This window comes from Vicugna pacos, chromosome 13 (genome assembly GCF_048564905.1).
Source record: "Vicugna pacos chromosome 13, VicPac4, whole genome shotgun sequence".
NCBI lineage: Eukaryota > Metazoa > Chordata > Mammalia > Artiodactyla > Camelidae > Vicugna > Vicugna pacos.
The window spans coordinates 54,331,308-54,351,319 of record NC_132999.1 but is presented as its reverse complement, the minus strand read 5'-3'; the positions used below and the strand labels follow the sequence as shown (position 1 = coordinate 54,351,319).

The window sequence follows — 20,012 nt, the reverse complement described above, 5'->3', positions numbered from 1 at the left end:
TAAGTTTACACATGTGTTCCTTTATAGTTACCAGATACCTATATTTTTATGGATTATTTTATTTTTATATTTTTCACTTTTTATCTGTGATATCACGGGAGGGGGTTGGTTTATTTACTTATTTATTTTAATGGAGGCACTGGGGATTGAACCCAGGACTTCATGCATGCTAAGCATGTGCTCCACCACTGAGCTATACCCTCCCCCGTTACCTAAATTTTTTTGAATTGATTTTTGTTTACTGTGTAAGACAGTGGTCCAGTTTCATTCTCTTGCATGTGGCTGTCCAATTTTCCCAACACCATTTCTTGAAGAGACTATCCTTTCCCCACTGTATATTCTTGGCTCCTCTCTCGTAAATAAACTGACCATATATGCATGGGTTTATTTCTGAGTTCTCTATTCTGCTTCATTGTCATCATTTCACTTCACTAAATATTTTTTAAAGGTAGTAGAAAAAAATACAAACAAGAGCAAGCAAGGACAGGAACTGGGATTTGGGTGCTCAGAGTCTGAAGTCTGCACTGTCACAGGATGTCTGTGATTTAGTCTGCTCACTTAACCTCATGGCCTGGGATTTGGGCCAGATGACCTCTAAGATTTCTCCTAGGTGGCCTGTGCACTGTCACCAAGTGTAAGTGCAGATGCACCCACTGGGTCCCACATGCCCCGCCCTTCAGTAGACCCCTGCAGGCCTACAACTCGGTTTCAACTCAATAACCATGCCTTGAGTGCCAACCGCTGGCCAGGCCCTGGACCAGGCTCAGTGAATGAAACCTAGTCCTGATGCTCAAGCAACCATCCACAAGAGAGGAAATAATCACAAGGCGAGTGTGCTGTCCACAACAACGGGACACAGAAGGGTGCAGACGAGGCACAGCTCACAACAGCCTGATTTGCACTTCTTCATGTATCTGTTATTTCCCTAGGATTTCCTGCCCTGGTCACTGCTAATTGGCTTCCTACTTATCTTGTGTACTATCATCCCATGACAAAGGGCTCTCCACGTGACAGTTCCTTCAAACTCCTAACTGATCCTGACACTTTCCTCATAAAACGCGCTTCCCCGGTTCCACCTTCCGCTGGTGGGGGTCCAGCTCACAAGGTAAACGGCAAACGAATGACCACGTCACTTCACTCTCCAGAATTCTGTGCCCATTCAATTAGTCATTCAGTAATTATTTCAGTGTCTCCTAGGTGACAAGCACTGTTTCTGATGCTGAACGGTGAACATAACAAAGTCCCCGTCTCCAGGAACTTACAGTGTAGTCAGAACCTATCCAGAAAAAGACCGGAGACGAGCCCTTGTGAGGATGCTGGGATAAGGAGGGGACGGCTTCCCCACTGTAAGCTGGTGAGGCTCCGAGGGACGGGTTTAAGCATTTGGTGGTGTTTTTTCAGAATATAAACTGAGCTAGAGAATGTTCCACTTTCTGCTGGCTTTTCACATGACTTAAAGAAAAACACAAACTGTTTAATAAATCACCCTATAACAAGTGAAACAACTGTTAACAGAGACTAGAACAATTTCTCAGAGTCAGTCAGTCAGTCAAAGAAAACACTATGGCTTAAAAAAATCTACCAACCACTTTTCAGACCCCAGACAGTCAATCACTTGCATACAGTAAAACCCGGCCTATTAAATGAACTAAAAGGGCAAAGATTAACTTGGAAACCATCACCAGACAACAGCTATTCAGTTCCTGGGTAGGGATGCAGAGAACAGGACATGTCCCAACCTGTGATAAACTCACGCTGACTACAATAAACACCCCATCCACAAAAGAAAACCGTGGCAGTAAAGGGCCACAATGTGTGAGTGGCACGTGGACCCGCCCAGTATTTCTCACAAGAGGGGCCACCCAAGTCAGGTACCGCGAGCTGAGCAGGGGCCCTGGGCAGACGTGGGGCAGCGGGCGCCGGGAGACAGGGGACAGGCTGGGAGGTGACCGCGCTTAGGAGGAAGGGCCCCACGGCGGTGCAGCCCTGGTCCGGGGGGCCAACGGCAGGCCGGCTCTGGGGCTCCGCAGAGCCGCCCCACTCCCTGTACTTCTGCCTTTGCAGACGTTACAGGTACAGCTTCTGTGCCATGTTGTTTGGGCTTTAAAACTTTAAAATCTTCTTCTCCAGAAGGAATGAGGAGCCCTCAAGGCTTCTCCACAGAGGAATGAGAGGCATATTGCTGTGCCTTAGAAGGTGAAACAGATTACAGTTTCCAAAAATGGCCATACAAGCCCTGCCGCCCCACCTGTCCCTCTTACAACGTGACTCTGTCATTCTTCCCAGCGAGAGGTGGCGTCCGTGTCACCTCCCCTTGGAACAGGCTTTTATCAAAGTAGAACAGCGGACCCGATCTCTGCCACCTCTAAGGCCAAATCACGAAAGTCAACTCACCTTCGGCCTTGCTTGCTGACGCTTAGAGCTGCAGCCCCAAGCTGCAACTTCACCAGCTCAACTGCCCTCAGGTGGCCATGCTGTAAAGAGGAGTGACTGAGCCCAGGCGGGAAAGCCACAGAAGGCGGCCCTGCAACTCTGGAAAGTGAGATCCTGGCCAGCCCCCGCTGCTCCGGGCCCGCACTGCTCCAGCCTCAGCTGTCAGACTGCAGTAGCATGAAACCCCAGTCAGTACGCCCAGCCAAGGCTCTCCTGAATTCCTGGCCCAAAAAACCACTGGAGATTCAGGTGACATGATTACTTAAAACATCACTAGGCTTTGGGGTGATTCTGTTAGACACAATGATGACTGACACAGAAGGATGCCACTGGCGACTGTGGGAGACAGTCTGGGTCAGCGGGGGGGCCTCCGCAACAACCAGGGCTCTGGCTGTATGGCTGGAGAAGACAGGAGGACCAGAGTCTTCAAGAGACAGAGCAGACAGGACAGGTTACCTACCAGGAATGAGAAGTCGGAGATGACTAAGTTTTCTAGTGGGGACCACCCGCTAGGAGATGATGCCGCAGCCTGGTTGGCGTGTGTGTGGTTGTGTGCACCCTTTTGCAACAGTGTTTGGAATTTTAAGGACAATCAGTAACTCAAACTGCTGCGATTTCTGAGCGTGGACTGCTCTCGTGACTGGCCAAGGCAGCACTGTCACTTCACAGCATCTGTCTACACATAAACAACCAATCAAAGCTTCAAGGCCTTTATAGTTTGTTCTTAGATTCAGCAGAACCGTCACTGGTTTACATTCCCAAGAGGCTCAGCAAATACTTCACAGACGACACGAAGGTAAATGTCACTGGAGCCCAGGCCGATTTATCACAAATTTATGGAGTCTAACTCAACCATGGTTTGTCCTGCATAATCTGTGACCCAACAAGCAACTTTGTTTAAAAGCCGAGTCTGTTTTCCGCTATGTGGCTCAGGAACAATTTGTGCCAGGGGCTATTTGGGGAAGATTCACAGGCCGGTCCAGCCAACTACTCATTTGTAGGTCACTTTGGAAAACTGCACAGTTTGGATTAATAAAAAGAAAAGTGTTTCTTCCATTGACTTACTGCCCTCAGGTTGAATCTTCTGGGAGGGACACAGTGATGACAGTGGTACATGGAGGGTGATGTCTCCACAAACCCAGGCAAAAGCATTCCCTCTGGATGACTTCTGTTCCCATGGGAAAACCCAAAACCTCACATCAAGTTAATCAAAGCCACAGTGAGAGCCCACTTGGCAGACCAAGCCTCCTTCAACCTTTTGGGGTTCACAGTATATCATCATAGTTGGGTCAATGTCATCTTCAACGTAAAATTAACCACATCAAGGTGGATAATTCAGTGCCTTGGGTCAATGTCATTTTGATCACCATGAAAACATGATCGCTTTACAAGCTTCTGTTTTTAAAACATTCTGCTAGGATCACAGAAATTCAGAGTTGGATGGGCTTTTCAAGTTTCTCTAAGTCTTGCCCCTCATTTTACATGCAATGAGGTTCAGAGAAAGTTTTGCAGAGTCACATAGACAGTGGCAGAACCAGCACTTGATCCCACATCACATGCTAAGAGGTTTCTATCTTTCCACCTGACTCAGTCCCTGAAGAAGCGCATGAGTGCAGGGGAAGCGCTGGGCACACAGAGCTGGACCGCTCGGATGTGGTCTCTGCCCTCATGGAACTTGCACCTAAGGAAGAAGACAGTAAGACACAGGAAGGAAGGACCACACCCTCCTACTCTACACAGAGAGGTACCCCATTATCACAGAGGTGCCGAGAGCGCCTCCCCATGACCTTTCCGGATAACCAGAGCACAGCTGGCCCTGTCTACAGGGATGCAAAACCCACAGATTCAGATGGCTGACGGGAATCACTGTTCTATGTCATTTTATATAATGGACTTGAGTATCCTTAAATTTTGGTCCCTCTCTCTGCAGGGGCTCCTGGAACCAATCTCTCATGGATACTGAGACATGAATGTACCAACTTTCTATTAATCCTGAAAGATGGGACTCCCTCTAAAATATTGTACAAGGTCCATGTCTTCACATGAGGACAAAGCAATGAACACAGTCAAACCAATTCTCATTGGCCAAGGGACACCATTTAGAGCATCTATTCTTGGAACATGGCCCTGTGTCTGCTTTTTAAATTTTTCTACCTCTTCTGTCAGGCCATCAGCTATACTTTCTCATCTAATCTGCTATGGGCTAGGAAATCAGAAACCTATCTGTCTTTAAAAACAAACAAACAAACAAACAAACAAACAAACAAACGTTGAGAGAAGGAACGAACCACAGGTTCATAACTTGGGGTCCAGAGTCACAGTCCCAGTTTTGTGGGCGCTTTGACAGTGTGTGAAGGGGTGTGTGTGCACGTTTTTCGAAGGTTAAGGGCCCAGAGCTTTCATCCTTTTCTCAAAGAAGTCTAAGACCCTAAAGGCACATATGTGATCTAATAATAAGAATTCCTATTCTTTCATTTAACCTGCAGGGTAGAACTCAGCAAGTCATCACTTAATCCTGTGGAGCTTCAGTTTTTAAAACTTTAAAACATGGGCCTAACCACACTCTCCACCTTGCAGGGCCACTGAGAGTGAGGTAACGTTCCTGGCGCAGCATCTGACCCGAAAGGGTGTCCCCAAGGTCCATCCTCCATAAACGGCAGGAACTCTCCCGGAGTGCAAAGCACGTGGCTTATCTGCTAGGACTCTTACATAATAGTTTTTGGGTGCTCAACAGCCCTTTCCACCCTGATTTTTTGCTCATTTGACGCAAGTTTTCCATTTAGGCTGCCAGGAGTCTCTAGAAAGGTAGGTGGAGTGTTATTTCAGTTTCCAAGTCATTAAGCACTGACAAAGGAGGGCAGACTTTCACAACTCTCACCCCACACAATGCCCTGTTTACCATCAATGCACGGACTGATGGCCCCCACTAAAGCCAAAACGGGAGAAGGAAGTAGACCTTCTGGGCAGGACAGTAAGAGCCGACCAAATTCCACATTCACCCACAAAAGACCTTCCTTTTGTTCTACTATCCCGTATTGTTCTCTCCTTGCTCAGTTTTCTTTCCCGAGTCTTCTGACCCACCTATCCAGTCCAGAATGACACCAGGAAGTATTTCTACCATTTCACTCTCTCCCTACTTACTGGTAGTCCACTGGAAACACACAAACGGGACAGCCCCAGCAGAGACCCCAAAACTACCTGCCCTCTCCACCCAGCAATGAGAATTTCCAAGTGCCTCTCTCCCTGACGTATTTATTCTGGAGCAAAACTTAGCAACCCACACATAGGCTCCGTGTCAAATACTACAACAGCATCCCTTCAGGGAGTGAAAGATCCGAAGTGAATCACACTCAGGAGGTGGAGCCCTACCTCTGCCGCAGCGTGGCTGAGGACAAGGCTCCAGATAAACGGTTCAGTATTGACAGCCCCCAAATCTCTAACTGCAGAACAGTAAATGGTTTCTCCGCAGGGATCGAAGTTCACCGGGTACATCTGGTGGAAGGGCAACAATTCCCAGTGAGGAGTTGGCAATGTGGGTCCCCGCGGAGGCACAACTGTGTGGGCACATCCAAACTGTGGAAGCGGAGTCACTGCCCAGAGCAAGGCGAGGAGGCACGGGTGTGTTCTGGTGTCTTCCACTTCCCCTGTGAGCAGACAGAGGTCCCCCTTCCTCCTGCACCCCCCACCTCTGTGCACCCCCACCGAACCCTCAGAAAGCTTGCCGACCTGTATTCTGCTGGAAAATTCCACTCCCAATCAGCACTCAACCTAAAGACAACTGCCGCCTGCCTTTTATGACTCGGCCGTACCAAGCAAGCAGAGGCGATGACTTTACGCAGGGAAACACCCCAGGTCAGATGACAACGGACAAGTCCACTGCTTGGGATCGCTGTCCACCAGATTTCTCATGCACTGTTCTTGGCTCTGCTAATCGGCCAGCTGGGTGAACTGGAGCATTTTATCCTGGGTGTGCCTCCCACCGTCTCTCCAGATTTGAAAACAATCATAGAAATGTTACGCTAAAGGGGATTTCAGAAACCATCTAATCAGCAACTTTTTTCTTTAATGAGGAAAACTGAGGCCCAGTCTTACCCATAACTAATTACGACCTACCATACAACTAAACAGCAAATAAGCCAAGACCAGAAAACAAATCTCTATTATACGGTTTAGTGCTTTCCATCTGTTTAACTGTAAGTCAACATTTAAGAATGGGATGGGATTCATTTTTTCAAAAAATAAAATTTAAAATAAAACTCTATACTATCAGGATTAACAGTGGCATCATTAAGAACAAATACACAGCTGACCCTTGAACACGATGGGTTTGAACGGTGCAGGTCCACTTACACACAGATTGTTCTAAAAAATAAATACGTATTTGTGCTGTAAGTGTATTTTCTTTTCCTTATGATTTTCTTAATAACACTTTTCTCTAGCTTACTTTCTGGGATTACTGTGGACCAGGCACTGCACATGGGGGTTTTGGGAAAGCCTCACACCACCTCCATGAGATGGGCATTATAATCCCAAGTTTTACAGATAAGTCAACCAAGGCTCAGAAAGGTTAAGTGACTTGTCCCAGATCCTGAGCAGCAAATGACAGAGAAGGACAGAACAAAACACGTTTTGCCTCCTGTAACGAAACATTCTCAGAAAATGTTAAACAACCCAAACTGAAACAAAATTAATTTCAAATGACTTAGAGAACAACTTGCTAGCTCACAAAATCAGACACTTCTTCCAGGCTGGGCACACCATGGACAATTCTATCTGCACTGAACTCTGAAAAATCTCCTGTCATCCTGCATTACAGAGTCTCTTCCCACAGACACTGTCACTGATGGGTGGATTTCTCAAAACCAGTAAAGGCTTTTTCAGATAGTTTCTCTGGCTGATGGCTTCCTGGACCCCTTCACAAGATCTGCAGGAGCCATTACCTACTGTCCGTCAGTAATGTTTCACAGATGTCTACAGCTGCTGCCTCTGCAGGATCCTGGCTGGTTTCATGTAACAAGCGACTAATCCCTCCACTTTGTCAACTGGTAGTTAGACACGCAAGTGGGGGTAATCCTGAGACGTCTTCCGTGGATGCCATACACGCTGTCCATTTCTACCTCGATAGCACGAGAAACTCAAGAAGCCTCTCAACCAAAGTCAAAGATGATTAAAGCAGAGTGTCCCTGTACTCTAAAGAACAGTTAAAAATTCTTTTGGAAAAAACATTATCCACACGTTCATTGACAACGGCTGAGAAAAGTATACTCCCTTTTTCACAGCAGATAAGTCAATTCACCTAAACATTCCCCCAAACTGATTTATAAGTTGGCCTGGATGAAATCCATAACGTTTGGCCACGGGATCCCACCAGTAACACACCACACACAGCTTCCAAAGGTGAAGGGGAGACCCTGGGTCCAAACTGCAAACACACAAGGACAAGTCATGATGGGAGAGTAGCAAGATTTAAAGAATTCAGAGCAGTTAGAGCCTCCATCAATCTAAACATTTTACCTAGAAGAGAGCAGCGTTCCCTCTTGACTTACATCCAAAGGGAGGCTTGAGGAGAAGAACACAGCGCTTACGCATTATCCAAAGCAGCTGGCCCCTTTCTTTCCTGGGTTCCTGAGCTCCCACTTCAGATGCCAGTGTGAATCAATATGGAAGACCTCTCCCCACCGCCCCATCTCTGCCTGCCCCATCCAACTCAAGGGAAGCGCCTTCTTACGGTGCCACACTCTACACGGTCAAACATGGGCACAGCACAGCACAAGGAAATCCTGCCACAATGTTGGGCCCTCTGGAACCCCCAAATACACCCTCAAAGCTTTCATATCCTTTGGTGATGGTGAAGCACAGTGAACACTTTAACAACCTGTGATCAACTTGCAAATCCTAAGACCTGTCACAAAGCTCCCCGCTACCAGCCATCAGGATCCACTAGGCAGGGAGAGGTCTAAAAACGAGGTCCTTCTGGCTTCAGTATCTAAGACCTAATACAGATTCCCTGGCTGGGCTGTGGGTGGCACAAAGGGCCCGGGAAGTCAGGCAAGGCAAACGAGGGTTTAAATCCTTCCCTGCCACTTCCTAGCAATGGATTTCTGGACAAGCCCTTCGCCTTCCTGAGCCTCAATTCCTTCATTCATCAAATGAAACGAACAACAATAACGTACCTTGCTATCATTAAGTATGTGTGAAGAAACAAGTACAGTTTCTGAAACGTATTAAGTGCTCAATTTAAAAACAGGTACTATCACCATCCTCTTACAAGGAGCTTAGTCTCACTGGGCACAAGACTCTAACATTCCTACATGGAGTTCAAACACACACACACCTCCCTCCACGTCTGCCGCTGGTACTACCTGAAGGCATGCAAGTGGGTAGCCAGGGAGCAAGAGCCTGAAAATCAAACCAGTCACGGCCACTCCTTTTTGGTTCTTTCCGGACAGAGGAAACTGATCTTTATGAGTGAGAATACTTTCCTCTATCAACAGACAAGTTTCTGTAGAGCTAGAGAACATTCTGCAACAAGACATTTTCACAAGCTCAAAACCTTGTCTCTTTCCATCCTCAACTGAATGCTGAGTGCTATGCCTCAATAAAGCTGGTAGCTGAGTAAAGAGCTTAAAGCCCTTCAATGAGAGGAGAGGGTATAGCTCAGTGGTAGAGTGCATGCTTAGCATGCATGAGGTCCTGGGTTCCATCCCTAGTACTTCCATTAAAAACAAATAAATGAATGAATGAATAATGTCCTTCAATGAACAAAAATAATAAAGGAAAGGGAAGCAATAAGTTCTAATTCCCAAATATCGTTCTAATTCCCAAATATCTTTCTGATAACCGAAGACTAAACTCAAACACTGCACAGCACCACGAGTACCACCTCCCACTCTGCCCTGCAAAGCAGGCGCTGCCAATAACACCACAGCGACTGCTAACAACCCCTTCACTGGGCACTTACTCCACGGCAGGCTCCAATTGAAGGGCTCAAAAATGCATTAACAAAAATAAGAGCTACAACTTATTAAGGCACAGCTGTAAGTGTTTAATATGCCACTATCTCACCTAATCTTAAAAGCAGTCCTAGGAGGAAGTACTGGTGTTACTCTCAGATGTGGAAACTGACCCTGGGAGGTTCCACAGGTAATGGTGGTGGAGCTGGGGTTCAAAGGCAGGTCTGTCTGACTCCAAAGCCTACCCTGTATTGTCTGGCAGCCAGGCCACCTGCTGCCACCACGCTCTCTTCTTGTCCTGGGGACCATGGCCATCTCTTTGTTTTCGAGGTCCCAAAAGAAAAGGAACTTAACATCCACTTCTGTACAGCTGAGCCAATGAGGGAGGCAACAGAGCACCCCAGTCAACAACACAGGTTTGAGAGGGGGTGGTCTGCACTCGAATCCTGACTCCACCAGGTTCTGGCAGTGGGACTTGGACACGTGACCAAACCCTACTGCGCCTCAGGTTTCCCAGTCTGTAAGACGAGGGGAATTAAACAGCACATGCATAATGCATATCGTTATTTTAAGGATCAAGGGGGATACTCCTTCTATCACACTTAGCACATCCCTGGGACAGAGTCATTGCTGCGTAACTTTTATATATTAGGTCGACAGACAAGAGGGGAAAACATGGTAGAAGGATATAACCTAAAATTTCACAACAAAGGCCTCTCTGGCCTCCCGCCAATCCCTAGAAATCAGTGCTAGGCTCCGTGTCCGCAGCACGGCAGTGACCGTGAGCACCAGCAAGCGCTCGGGCCTGCAGAGCCTGACAGCTTGGCTGTCCAAGCAATGGAGGGCTAGGCCAGGCTCCGCGATTCGGGCTGAGCCTCCTTCAACCCAAATCTCTACACGGCCGAAATTCAAGGATGGCTTGTATGACAAATTCCTTATGAATCTGAAGGCTTGATTTCTCAGAACAGCGCTCTCCATTCCACAGGAGATCAAACTACCTCATCCAGATACATAAACCCACTTACTGACAGCTTTCACTAAAAGTGATCTTGTAACTTCAGGCATTAAGGTCTTCCATGAATATAAGAAATGTCGCCCTGGCTGAGGCCAAACATGCTTCTGAGAGTAGAAGAAGGAGAAATTTGAGGACAAGGTGCTGAATGACAAAAGGGCTGGGATGTTATTACCCTAATTACCTCCAGCCAGGATATTCCTCACCTATGGAGGAAAATTACAGTCAGAGCCATGCAGGACGCAAATGAACCCCCAGAGACAAACTTGCCTAAGTAAGTTTTGAGCTGGACACTCACTCATTTCCAACAAAGGAAATAAACAGTAATATCAATTATTTCCTGTGGCTCAGTCACATGAATAAATAAGACTGCAGAGCCGGCCAGCCTGAGACGCTCACGGCTCCTGCACAGTCTGAAAGACTTCAATAGGAAATGGAGACTCTCTACGACTGGGAAAGTGGTTACGAACAAAACACATGGGCATGAAGCTCATTCCAGGTCCTGTCACAGCAAGACACCTTTCGAGTTCCCAAAGCGAGGAATGCATTCTCCCCGTATCCCCATCAGCCCTGGGAAACTGAATGAACTGTTTACCAGGGCCCTTGGCAGGGCAGGCCTCCAAACTCACCGGCGGGAGAGCTTCCCGACACTGAGAAAACATCTTTGCCTCACTTTGCCCATTTTCTTATACTTGGCTCCTAAGTTCCATGACCAAAACGAAAGGGAGGCACCATAGGAGAGCTGAGAAAAGCAGGGGGGGCTGTTTTGCTAGGCTCCTTCCTCTAACATGATAGTAGAAATCAATTCACTTTCCCCTTCTAACCCTTGACTCCCAGGAGAACACGAGTGTTTGCACGGCCTACAAATGCGCAGCTCTCCGGCAGCACCCCAGACAGGGACTCCATCCATCCCAGTATTGTTCTTACCTCCCACCTCCTCCTACGTCAGGGGAGGGGAAGCGGCACATGGTTCCGAGGTCACGCTCCTCACTTAAAGGATCGTGGGAATGCTTGTGGAAACACTTGTTACAGCTCTGCCAGCTGGAATCGCTGCCTAGTAAGTGGCTGGAAAGCTAGGGAGTGCAGGATCCAGCGCAGGAGGAAGGGGCGAGCAGGGAGGCAGATGTTACGTGTTATCATAAAACAAATAGAAATGATCAAATTGTCCACTTTAACTATGTGCTGCCTAGTGGGCCTCAATTATACCTCAGTAAAGCTGGTGGAGAAAAGAAAAGGAAGTAGAGAGCTGGCCACTCCTCTACCACCTCAAAAGTGTACCGCTGGCCAAGCTCTGGGAATGCAGGTTTTAATGAGAAAATTCAATTAGGAAGTAAACTTAAGGAAAGCCAGAGCATGCTGAGTGAAGAGAGGAGGAGGTTTTCCCGAGCGTCTCAGTGCCCAGCAGAACGCCGAGGAACTCTGGAAAATGACCCCGGAGGCTTCCCACGCTCTCTGCGGAATCCAGGGCTCACAGAGGCCCCAGGGCTTGTCCAAGCCTACACGCGGAACTGGAATCCAGGCGCAGATCTTCCCTACCTCTTCCGTTTCCCTGTGCTGCTTCACTCTTGAGTCTCAGCACAGGAGCAAGGGGCCCCGGGGAGAGTGCCCGGCTTAGGATTTCAGCTCTCAAACACACCGAGCTGTTCACAGAAGTGAGTACACAGATGGGCGCCCGGCTCCCCACCAGAGGCTGACAGGCCCTGAGCGGCCTTCAAAGAAGGCTGCCCACTCTCCTTCTTTTGGTTTCCCTTATAACCAAGAGCAGGCAGCTGGTCAGTGCTGGGATGTCCTCTGACGAGAGAAAATGGCTTAGCTGATTCTCACAGGAAGATTAAATCCAGAGCAAGGGGGCAGGGTGAGGAATCCGTTTCCAATCAGTGATGGAAAACAGATTTCCTCATCGGCCAGGATTTATTCTTGCAGGATGTAGGAATCAGTGAGATCCACCCAAGACCACAAAAGTCCCAGGTGGTATGGAGCGCGGTGGCACAGCCTGGACAAGAGATGCTTGTGGGAAAGCCGTCTTCTGGTTCTGGGCGAGCCCATCAGAGAGACAGGAAACGACATGTTTCTTGGGAGGTATTCCAAAATCTCCCATAACAGAAAGGTGAGATAAAGTACGAAACCAACTCCTCCACACAAACGTTCTACATTTACAGGAATAAAAGTTTTAACACCATCTTAACCACAACCTCATTCTTGTAGACTATAACCATATACATTTGTATTAATGTGGGAAAAGATGGTATCAACTAGGAAAGTCTTGGAGTTAAAGGTCTTTTGTTCTTAAAGATTCCAGCATCTGAGTTTTGGTGACCTCGGAGGCCCACTTCCCCTTTATGAAATCCCTACAGCATCGGGACTTTCAGCCTCTGCTTGACCATTTCCAGGGCAGCCTGTCTCCACACAGCCCAGGTGTGTAGGCAGCTCTTCCTTACACCTACAACTTCCACTCACTGACGGTCCCTCTGTCCTCCAGAGCCACCCCAAGGATGTGCAAATCCCTGGCGAAGCAAGCCACCACGTCCTTCCTCACGGAGCACCTGCCCTCCTGGCTGAGCACTCCTGGTTCTGCCTGTGCCCTGTATGTGACACAATTCTGAGACCACTCACCATAAGGCGAACTCAGGGTTAATTCCATCGACTCACTGAATGCGTACCGTGTGCCACTCACCTGAGATCTTATTCCTGTTAGACTCAGCCCTGGTTTTTGGTGGGGTTCTTTGAGGGAATCAAGGCCCTAACACCTAGTACGTCAGCAGTTTCTCCAGCTGCCACCAAATCCTTTGCCCCAGGCATGAGGAAGCAGGACAGGGCAAGAGCACACTGAGGCGGGGGTCGCTACCAACTGTTCCAACAGCTGGAGGGAAACACACACGTATTATTGACACATCCAATAAACTGCGCGGAAAAGTTACTTCGAGGTATAATCATCCAGAAAACACTTTAATACAAGACACACTGGTAATGGATATGCGTCAGAAATAGAAGCTGTGAGAGGTGATGTAAAAACAACTTGCTCTCTCATGTAGATTAAGCATTTCTCCTGAAATCCAACCCTTGTGGCTCAGTCCAACCGTTCCCCGTGGTGAAAGGGTAAATCTCAGTCTAGGCTAAAGTCAGCTGCTCTGGATGGCAACCACTGGACCCGAAGCAAGGAGCTGCCATGCTGCTAGGACATGTGGTTTGCACCCCAAGGAACAAGATAAGGAGGAAAGTCTGCAGACATCCAAGCCAAGGTCCCCTAGGCAGAGTGACTCAGAGTTAGTGTCTGGAGAGCTATCACTGCAACCAACTCTACTAATTTACTCTAGTTTATCCTTAAGACAGACTATTACGTCAAAAACCATGCTTTCAAAGAACAGTTGATGTAATTAGAAAATATACGTAATATAACACTACCCAAGATTGAAAACTCTGAAAAGGGGAATGCCCAGTTAGTGTGCCATGCACTTCTTGGCTGTGCAGCTTGTGTGTCCAGGCTCAAGCCTGCGGTCTACCCTTCCCTGCCTTCAGAGGGTGGGGACACATGGCACACTGGTGGCCTGAGCACACCAGGAGTTAATTTGCTTCAGGACTTTCCATGGAAGTAAAGTGAGTATGGGACATGGACTGACAAGGACTGTATTTTCTCTGGGACTCCGCTTTGTTGCCCAGCCAGCCTGGGGAGAGAAGCATTTCGAGGCAGAAATAGAAGGCCCTGCTGGCCCGGTGGGAGAGGAGTACGGCACACACATCTAACTCCATTCCTTGAGCACCCACCATGTATATAAAGAACAAGCCACCAACTGCAGGGTGGTGACGGGTGTGCTCAACCCTTCTGTACAACATGCACCCAGCGTGTCACCAACACACTCAAGTCTCAAACTAAAGAGAGGACCACATCGGACCCTCCCCAGGCTCCAGGAGACAGAGGCACTGATGATGCTGGATGAAAGGTGGCTTAATGGGAGGCCCAGAGCAGAAGATGCAGAGACCAGCAGCCCGAGGTGCCGGGGCACACAAGAGACAACCACTTGGGCCCTTCAAAGTCATCACAGCAGGGGTGTTTCCAAGTGCTAGAATTATAGGGGCTTTATTACCTCTAAACTTTGTGATTTCCAATTATAATGGGCATGCATTATATTTTAATCATAAAAAAAGGCTAAAAAAAATTTAAATTGACAATTTTCAAAAAACATAAGCCAGTCATCACTCTGGTCATTGAGACCCTGGTACAGTGTGTAGGAGAATTCTGCTCTCAGAATAGAGAGGCCTAGATTGCTGATTAAAATGAAACCAGACAATATGATTCAAACTAATTTCAGCTAGAAGAGGGTAGAGTGGGTGGGTACAGATGAAACAAGACTGGCCACGGCGACAGGTAAGTGGAGCTCATTATATTATATACTTGAAATGTTCCACAATAAAGTTTTTTAAAAATTTAAATCAGGCACCATTTCCTTGCATTGAACCCCATCTAAGCTAGGTTCTTGCCAGCTTCAAGGTCTGTTTGAATCTAATGTTTATTGGACATGAAGCAACCTCCTCTCACTTGCCCTTGGTCCAGGGAAGCCCCTCTAAGGGAGGAACAAAAGGAGACCATAGACAAAGCTTTGAGGCGGTCCAGGTGCGTAAGGGACCGAAAACACACAGGGTCCTCAGAAATCCCCAAAAACCCTTCAGCTTGGAAAGTTTTGCCCTTGCTGGTTTCCTGTAAAGATGCCACCAGGCACTCTACAATCTCCAACTCTGGTTTGTTTTTGGGAAAGTTCCATTGCTTCTGGCTTTAGTTGGAATACCATAAAAATACAGCTCCCTTGTGCTGTGCTAACTAACTACAACAACGGCACCAAAAGAAGGCTTCATTATTTGCACTCTTCCCATCAGTGTTCTGATGGGTAAACACGTAGATGTCTAGCACTGGTCTGAATTCATACCTTTTATCCTCTCCCTAAAACAAAAAATTATACCCTTCTCTACAGTGAGCATGTCTTTTTATAAAAGGATTTTTAAAATCCACGCCTTGTTTTAAAGTAAACAAGATACCATATAACAGAGTCACACTGACAACACCAGACTCGGCCCAGCTGTGAGGGATATGAGGTTACTGAGGACAATTTCTGGTCCATGGCTGCCTTTAAAAACTTCATGAGCCCAAATTCAAATAATAATTTTGATGAGAATCTGAGTGCCTCCAGTGTGGCCAGCACTTCACAAACAAGGTAAGTGCAGTGCAGAGAGGCCAGGTCACCTGACCAAGACCCCACAGTGGATGTGTGGTGGCCGCAGCGTGGGGTGGGTGCCAGACCTTCCTCATCCAGGAAGACACGAAACCCTGCAGGGCAGTTCATGGTTCTCACCCTCTGTAAGGCCAGAGGCGACGACAGTTACAGACCTTCTCCCCAAAGAAATGCACATATGCACAAAAGTCTGAACACGCTATCCGGTGGGTTCGCAGACCCCACACATCCCAGGTTTAAAACCTCTGTTCAGATTCTGAGGAGCTTCTGCAACAGAGAGAAAGAGGCGTATGTGTAACTGGCTCAGCCCCTCCCGTGTCCCCCGTGTGTGTCCCCATGGCTGCCCCTTCACAGTCTGTTTCTATGCTGTCACCTCCCCACACCTAGGCAACCCTGGCTTGAATCTGACCAAAAATCTCTTTGGACAGACCCTCTTAAAACAACTAAAACATTTCCTCACCCATATAAATACACAAACCTTTGCTGAAAACCAAGGATGAACAAAAAACGATTATTTAAAGAAAACACAATGTGCCTGAAGACCATCTAGATTATGAGATTTTGTTAAGATAAACTACAGCCGGGCTCCTGAGGGCACTGCCATCTGCACGGGCCCTGGTGTGGCTTTTTTTCCTCATTTCCCTGCCACTTCCCACCTTGTTCTTCAACCTGACTAAATGAGCCATCTCCTGGAAATCTCGACCCCACCCCCCAGGGTCAAAATACATCATTTCAAGGAGTAGATGAAATTCAGAGAAGAATTCTAGAAAGCAATTTTGTAAAAATAGTTCCAAATTGAGAGAAAAAATTTTTTCAGTTATAAAGCTCCTGGCCCAGAATTCTGCAGAGGTCTTACACAAGGCTTTTTACACATTCATTTCAGCATTGTTTACAGTAGCAAAAAGTAAAAACAACCTTAATGATCAGTGTGAGTAAATTATGGCACAACTATTAAGACGAACCACTTAAAATCATTAACAGTTTGCCAAGGTTTTTTAAGTTAGGTGAAGAAAAAACTTACATGATGCTAGTAAGAAAAAGCAGGACACAAAATTTTAAGTATGAAAGCCGTATTTTAAAAACATGCTTAGAGAAGACTGAAGAAGAAAAACACACACAAAAAAAGTGGTTTTATCCATGAGGGGAAATTTTGAGTGACTTATTTTTTCATCCTCTTTATACTTTTTGTATCTTCTACAAATGAAACATGCACTTTTTTCCTTTTATATTTTTCTTCTGATTGTAAATATAATACGAGCTTGCTGTAAAAAATTCAAGCACTAGAGAAAACGAAAAGTTCCCCTACAATCCCACCGCCTAAAGGTAACTACCCCCCAAAGTTAACTGCTAATGATAACCCGGCTTCTATTCTCCCAGACGTTTTCCAGCAAGCTTTATTTTTACAATTAAGTAATATCCTTAAAAAGCAACCCATATGACTCCGTATGTATGAAACATCCAGAGAATGATCTGAGGTTGCAGGGGCAGGAACCGGGAGTCACTGCACATGGGTGTGAGGGATCCTCTGGAAGCGAGAAAAATATTGTCAAACTGGATTGTGGTGATAGCTCCACAACTGTAAATTTACTAAAAAATTTACAGAATTGAGTCATACACTTAAAACCAGGGCAATTTACACAGCTATAAAGCAGCCGAAATAAACACAGCAGGGGCAGGTCTGGAGCGCTGAGGTGCCGGCTGCTCGGCCCCTGGCCCTGCCCCACTTCCGCCTGGGCCAGTGAGGGAGGCGGCCAGCAGCTCCGGGCCCTGCTTTTCTCCGGATCACAGGGCAAGACCACGCGGCAGGAACAGAGGAAGCTGGCAGCCTCTCAGGAGTCACTAGACAAACAGGCTACATGGAGAGGCTCACCAGATAAGGGTGGGGGAGTGGTTCAGTTCCAGAGCACACAGGACACAGGACAGCACTGGCCCTGAAGAGCCATTCATAAGGCTCAGGCCGAGCTGCCAGGCTCGCCTCAAAGACAAGTGGCAGAGAAGACAGAGCACAGGCCCAAATGCCCCAACACCTCCCGGACTCCAAGATGTCGCTGTGCAGGAAAACTGAGAACACTGCTCTCGTGCAACAGAAACTTTAAAGCCGCCCCTGACAAGATGCCACTCCCTAGAAGTCCTCAAAGGTGAAAAGAAATGGGCCAAAGTTAGAATGAATAATATGACAATAAGCCATCCGGAAGAGGTGAGTGGAAGATTATGCATTACATCAAAGGCACAATGGCTATAGAATAGAAAAGCAACCGGAATGCCTGAAACGGTGCAGGGGAGTCCGACCCTCTTAGAAAGTAACTGGCAATTATGTAACCAAAGCTTTTAAAGTGTTCATACCCTTCCAGGAATCTGCCCTAAGAAATCACTCAAATTTATGCACAAAGATGCCCACTGTTGTGCTGCAAGAAACTGGAAATAACCTCCCCAATAACAGGGAAATGATCATACAGTCTGTGATTATTACAATGTTTGTGTAAAGTGTCCTTAAAAATATGGGTAAATTATCTATTTTACGTTAAATCTGCAAAGTTGGATATAAAAATTAAATTTCAACTAAGAAAAAAATGTACAAATCCTGGAAATAATATATGAAAATATCAACAGTGTTTTTCTTTGGGTAGGGAGATTAAGTGAGTCTTTTTCTCCTTTTATCTATTTTTTTGAACTTTCCAAGTTTTTTATGAAAGTATTTCTCAATCTCTAAAAATCTGTGGTCCATTTGCCAACTGGATTTTGTTAACTTTACCCTCAAGGGTTTGTAACTGTGTAGAAACTAGGCTTTATTTTCCAGACAGAAAATTCTAATCTTGAATGTGCTTTCTCAAATTACAACTCCACTGATCAAAAACTGACGATGGCCACACACAAGATTATAGTGGGCCCCCCAAGAGGTGTGCTATCTAGCCCAGCCCTCACTGAGAACACTCAACCAGCAGCATGTATAACTGCTATCATTCTTTGGGAAATAAGGATTTTGTAGTATTTGTTGCTTTGTTTTAATGTGGCCAAGATGAATTTAAATCTTAGCCCAGACAGAGTCTTTGGGCAGGACCAGACCTAATCCTTGAGGGAACCCAGCATCACCCAGAAGGAAGCTGGAACCACAAGATCTTTGTGTCTTCCTACGGTATTCTGAGGACGTGGCGACCCAGCTAAATGAGTTTTAGCTAGATGTGTCCCAGGCATGCCACCCCAAGTTCGGGGTCAGAGCAGTCAGCCAGAGCTCACACAACTGAGAACTGGCAGAGAAGGGCACAGTGAACCGCCCTAGTTCAACGCAGCCCCAGGAGCTTGCAAGCCTCCTGCTCCTGGGCTCAGTGGTCTCAATCTGAACACTGTGCCCCATGCACGAGGCGGTGCAGCCTAAGCTATCTGCAAGGAGTCACAGTTACAGTGTAAAGTTTATTTCACATTCAAGAGCCAGAGAGATTCCACGTTTGCTCTGACACTCCTCACCCGCATTCTTAGACTATAAGCTTTCTTCCGTGTGGGGAGAAAGGGCGGAGACAGAGCTAACACAGAGGGGCTGTGCAAACCCCAGCCTCTGCCCTGGGGAGGATGTGGCGTTGGGTGCTTCCCGGGAAGGGCACTGGGTGGGTTTTTCTCCTGGAGGGTTATGAGCCAGCCAACCTATCAGCCCATCAAGTACTAAGGGGCCACGGCCTAGAGATAGGAAGCCAAATAATCTCCAAATAATCAGAAGTAGGACTGGGGCTGCAGCGCCAGCTGCTTAAACAGCAAACAGCAAGCGGGCGGTGTGCCACTGGCCCGGAAAGGAGCGCGGGGGCCGCTCCGAAGGCGAAAGCAAACGCCCAGAATGCCGACCTCCTCCGGCACTTTCCGCCTGAGAGGGGATTTTTCCTTCTCAAAGCCGCAGAACTCTGACTCCTCGTGGTAAATCAACTTGAAAAGGCTAGCTCCTCTCCTCCTCCCTCTTGCCTTTTGGGACATTTGATGACTATTTTTCTACTTTTGTCGCCCCGAGTTGGAGAGGATTTAGAGACTGAAATGAATACATGATTTCCCACTCCAGCAACCTCCTCAATCCACAAAGCCCAGAGGTAAAACTCCCAAACGTTTCCTCCATGAACCACCAATCAAAACCTGGTGGCACCTGTGACAACCTGGACCGAAGAAAGATGCTTACCTACGATAAATGCCTCTTTTCCCCTTCATTCAACTGCAAAGGATCTCATTAGAAGTTGCCCGGTGATCTGACCACCTTTACTCCCTAGTTGCCAGCAAGCTGTCATGAGCCAACCAATCATCTGGGGGGAGGGGGATGCCAACGACTGTTTTCAGGATCTGTCAGTTTAACTGCCAGCCTTGCTCAGATCCAAAAACCTCTCCTCCCTGAGTGCCGCGTGGATCCCAAAAGCTCTGCTG

General features: G+C 47.2%; 1 protein-coding gene across 3 annotated transcripts in view; it reads right to left on the bottom strand.

The window, feature by feature from the left end:
* CAPZB (capping actin protein of muscle Z-line subunit beta) overlaps positions 1-20,012 on the bottom strand; it is a 129,510-nt gene that overhangs the window by 75,881 nt on the left and 33,617 nt on the right. The window contains exon 1 of one of the 3 annotated variants that reach the window (XM_072975250.1): positions 19,774-19,794. The exons of the other annotated variants lie outside the window; for them this stretch is intronic. The gene's annotated coding sequence lies outside the window, so the exon portion shown is untranslated. Of the gene's footprint in view, positions 1-19,773; positions 19,795-20,012 lie in introns of those variants that run through there. 3 annotated transcript variants of the gene reach the window in all.